Genomic DNA, 4,603 nt, shown 5'->3' with positions numbered 1-4,603 from the left:
ATGTCTATCATTAGTATGTTCGAGGACATCAAGATTAGAATCATGAACAGAATAACTGAAAAAAGAGAGAGGGTTAGTAAGTGGGTGGGTGAGTTTCTTGATAAAATCATGAAAATGTTGGATGAATATAAGAAAGAGAGTGCTTATTGCCATTTGGTTACACAAAGAAAAAATGGGTTTGAAGTCAAACACAATGTTCAGAAGTAAGTGGTTAATTTATTAACACATGAATGTGCATGTGGGTTATGGCAATTGAGTGGCATTCCTTGCCCTCTTGTCGTGTGTGTTGTACATTAGAGAGGAGAGAATTTAGGATTTTGTGTCAGAGTGGTATAGAAAAGGGAGATACTTCAAGCTAAATGACAATGTAACAAAGCCTTTAAATGGTGATTTACTTTGGCCAATGACAGGCAAACAATCTATCTTACCTCTTGAGTCCAAGAAACTACCTGGTAGACCAAAAAAGAATAGAAGGAAAGAGCTAGATGAGAGAAAAACAATAACAAAAAGGTCAAGGAATGGTAGAATTATGACATGCAATGTCTGTAAGGTTACTGGACACAATGCAAGAACATGTACAAAGGTTAGTTTCCATATTTTAAACTGTATATTGTAAACTCTAAATGTGAGGTTAAAATAGTTTGACATTTCTATTATTTTCTCAGAAAAATTCATCTCAGTCTGAAGCATCTACAGTTGATAATGTCAATGCTCAAAGGGACAGCAGTGCAAGACAAAAAACCAAACAACGACATAAGGGATCAAGAAAGAGAAGGCATAAGAAAACGCCAATGGAGGGATATGTTGTGTACATCGATACAGACACTGGCATGCTTACCTACAATGTAAGTATTTTCAGACTTACACACTTACAACCCTTTTTTTTTTTTTTTTTTTTTTTTTTTNAAGTGGCAGAGCAGTCTACAAAACCGCCAGTTTATTGGATAGATGGTAATATTCTCTAATCAGTGATGATGATGTTTTCAGTTCAATGTGGATGTCATATTGCAATTTTGTGGTTTTCTTATGTTTTAGATTTTTGTCTCTTAAATTTACCTTTTTTTTATTTTTTATAGTTGATGTGGTCAATGTTTTATTGTCTTTATTTCATCTTCTTCTCTCTCCCTCTCTCTCTCTCTTTATTTATTTATTTTTTGTGTACAATAGTCTCATTGGACCTATGAGCTGTATATCAGAGATATCCTTTTCTCATACTAAAAATTCTCTCTTATTGAGAGTGAGTGGGATTTGATCCTGACAAGACTTTACTTACTGACCTACCTGACATGCATCTATTTTTATGTATCTTTACTCTAAACTTAAGTAGATAAATAATGTGGACAAAGCAGAGTGATAAGTTTTATGTATTTTTATTATTGCTTTTGCTTAGTGCAATATTAGATTGGATGTTGACAAAGCATAGTGATAAGTTTTTATGTATTTATTATTGTTCTTTTTGTTTCCAGCACTTTCTTCTGATTGAAGAAGAAAAGTTTCTAGCACTAGGAAAATTGTTTTCTCGTTTTGCATGTGGCATTGAGTATTTAAAAATCTAATTTATGCTTCATTGTTAGATTTGATTTTTTTTTCTTTTAGATGTTAGAAATGTGAAAAGTTTTGCTTGTGTACAGTGAAGGACATTGAGCAGGATCTGGATACCCAGGCAGAGGATTGCTATATAGCAATGGAGGCATTATGTGAGGTATCCTGATCATACATTTTTGTTCTGTATGAAACCTTATGTAGTGTGTGAAACCCTGGCTTCTTCTGTGGCCTGCCGTTTCTTTTGTCATCTCACTGTGATGTTGCAACTTGTGTAGATTTGATGTTTGTTTTTGCCTTGTTTGCAGGTTTTGAACTCCATGCAACCTCTTATTGTCTATTTCCCAGATTCTTCTCAGTGGTTGTCCAGAGCAGCTCCCAGGTCTAATCGTAAGGAGTTTGTCCGTAAGGTGCAGGAGGTGTTTGACCAATTATCAGGCCCAGTAGTTTTGATTTGTGGGCAGAACAAAGTTGAAACTGGATCCAAGGAGAAAGAGAAATTTGTAAGCTTCATGAGTCTAGTACAACCCTTTTTTTTTTTTTTTTTTTTTTTTTTTTTTTTTTTGCCACTTATTCAGTTAGGAACACCACACAGTTACGTGATTAGATAGATGATGGCAGATGAACATTTAGTTGGGTCAAGTTAGATAGCAAGCAATAACACTGCCCACGGGAATGACCATGTTTCACAAAGTTCAAGGATGCAGTGAAGAAGATGTATGACATCCAGACCAAGAAAGTGAACATCTTAATTAGGTAAATTCTATGGGTTGTATGTTCTAATTATTGAGGAAGTTTTGGAGGATACACCGTAAAGTTAGCACATTAACACTAAAAGAATTGCGATTAACTACCTGTTGAAGAGATGAAAGGATAAAATAAACCACATTCGGCGCAAGTATTGTTGAACAGTTTGAGACATAATGGGATTGATAAATGTATAAGTCTCATGTCTTCATTTTTTACATATCCTTTGCATATTGTTTATAGGTTTCTACTTCATCTTTAATTGGGCACTAGAACATCTGTATATTTCAATTGAATTGAAAACTAATTGTATTCTTTGTGTTGTAGGCCTAATGGAATTATGATGTCTTGGATGTGGCAGACAAGATTAGAATTATCTATCAAATATGTACGGTTGACAATTTCGTTAGGACTCAAATATCATTTTGGTTATCTTTAAATGTGTTGGGATCTATCTTTTTAGTTCAACTTTGCATGACGTGCTTCATTAAGATTTAAATGATTAAGATTTATGTAGTAGTGTTGCTATTTCACAAATTTTGGAACTTCAGTTACAAAGGTTGTTTCGGATGATGTGATAGGTTAGATAATTGAGCATTGATTAATTGCTAGATTGCCATGGCCAATTTGATTAATCTCACTTAACTTCTTTCTGGATCATTAGTAGATTTATACAGCCAATTTGATTAATTTCTGGATTATTTAGGTGCAAAGATTTTTATCAGCAAATAGAAGGTAATTAATAAGCAAATTGCAACTGGGTTGGCAATAATACAAATTTATATAAACATTTGGAACGTGGTTTTCTTTTTAATTAAAATGCAGGAAGCGGAAAGAAAGTTAAAAAATTGGTTAAAAGGATAAAAAACTTAAAAATTGATGATTGTTTGTTTATGCAATATAGGTGGGTTTTCATTATGGGTCAGTTTTATTTATTTGTGTGGTTTTTGTGGTTGTTATTGAAATAATAATTAAAAAAATGGGTTAATTTGAGCTTTTTTAGATTATAAATGTCTAAGTCTGTTAGAGTAAGTGCCCTAGAGCCAATCAATTATTGTAAAATTGACTTTGTAATAAATGTTTATTTATCAATAAAAGGCATATTCTTTTATATCGTGTATGTAATGATATATGTCTTTAGGATGGTAGAACTGTGACGAGGGTATCAAGTGTTTCAAATCTTGATAGTGAAAACCCTAGATCACATATGGTGGTCATTCTAGAAACGTCCGTAGTCCCAGTATTATTCTGACCAAGAACACAGATAATACGGTAAGGCTATCATAGTGTTAAGCGACCCTGTCATAAGGCAGTGACTGATCTCACTTGTCAAGGTTGTTTTCCGACAACCTAGTGCAACGCATGGATGCTTGCTAGAGGCAAGTTCACTAGACAGACCCACCAGAGGATTCCATATGGATGATAACCCCAGTGTCTATGGAATAAATCCTCTAACGGATGGTGATGCATGTGATCCTTAGACTTGAGATCACCGGAACGCCTTGTGCACCAATTGGTGTAGTTTGACACTAGCCCAACGTAGTTCTATTCAGAGCTATCAATACGGTAGTGATTGGCTACATTGAGAAGTGTATTGAGACTATGGTGGATTGACAAAGGATTCATCACTCCTGGGTATGGGAGAAGTTATTTCACTAGGTAATTTAGTAAATGGCAATGACACTAAATCTGTAGCCACAGTGGGATTGAGTTGATGCTCAATCCAATTTAATATTTCTGTCATTGGTCTAGTAACTGAATACAAACATGTCAAAGATATCGAAGGTTGACACTATTTCTGTACCTCAGTCTCGATGAGATAACAGTTGATGAAAGGATTTGACTACATGGTAACCATACCGTTGACAGACTGTGGTTTTGCTGAATCCAAATCTATCGGGTGGCCATGATGTCTTGCTGATGGGAATGCAAAATATCATATTTACCCCCTTAATGTTTAGTCTTTTATACGTATTTGTTGCCTAAATGTACTCATTATTATTCTATGTTGATTTAGGAAGCAAATGGAGGTGTTAATTGAAAAACGGAATTAATTAGGTGAATTCGGATAGTTTCGCCACTGCTTCGTAATCTGGGCATAATTCACTCATCCGAGATCCGATTGAGATGATTCAAAATGCTGTGGAACGCTAAGAAAGAGATCTACAACTTTTATGTTTTGAGTTTGGAGAGATACTTGCTGTATCAAGGTTGTAATCGAGCTTGAAGTTGACGCATCTGCACTGGACGTTCTGGAACATTCTGCCTTGTCATGCAATTCAAATAGGCAGATTTTTATTGGAAGATTTGAAGA

At 34.7% G+C, this 4,603-nt stretch overlaps 1 long non-coding RNA gene across 1 annotated transcript; it reads left to right on the top strand.

The window, feature by feature from the left end:
• Nucleotides 1-906: 906 nt before the first annotated feature.
• Nucleotides 907-2,044, top strand: LOC116108883. Its single transcript, XR_004124694.1, has 3 exons — nucleotides 907-951; nucleotides 1,632-1,702; nucleotides 1,851-2,044. It is a non-coding gene; the product is annotated as an uncharacterized LOC116108883 (long non-coding RNA).
• Nucleotides 2,045-4,603: the final 2,559 nt, after the last annotated feature.

The sequence above is a fragment of the Pistacia vera genome, unplaced genomic scaffold, assembly GCF_008641045.1.
Source record: "Pistacia vera cultivar Batoury unplaced genomic scaffold, PisVer_v2 Contig570, whole genome shotgun sequence".
NCBI classification, from domain to species: Eukaryota; Viridiplantae; Streptophyta; class Magnoliopsida; order Sapindales; family Anacardiaceae; genus Pistacia; species Pistacia vera.
The sequence above is the reverse complement of the archived record's forward strand: the minus strand, read 5'-3'. Positions and strand labels throughout refer to the sequence as shown.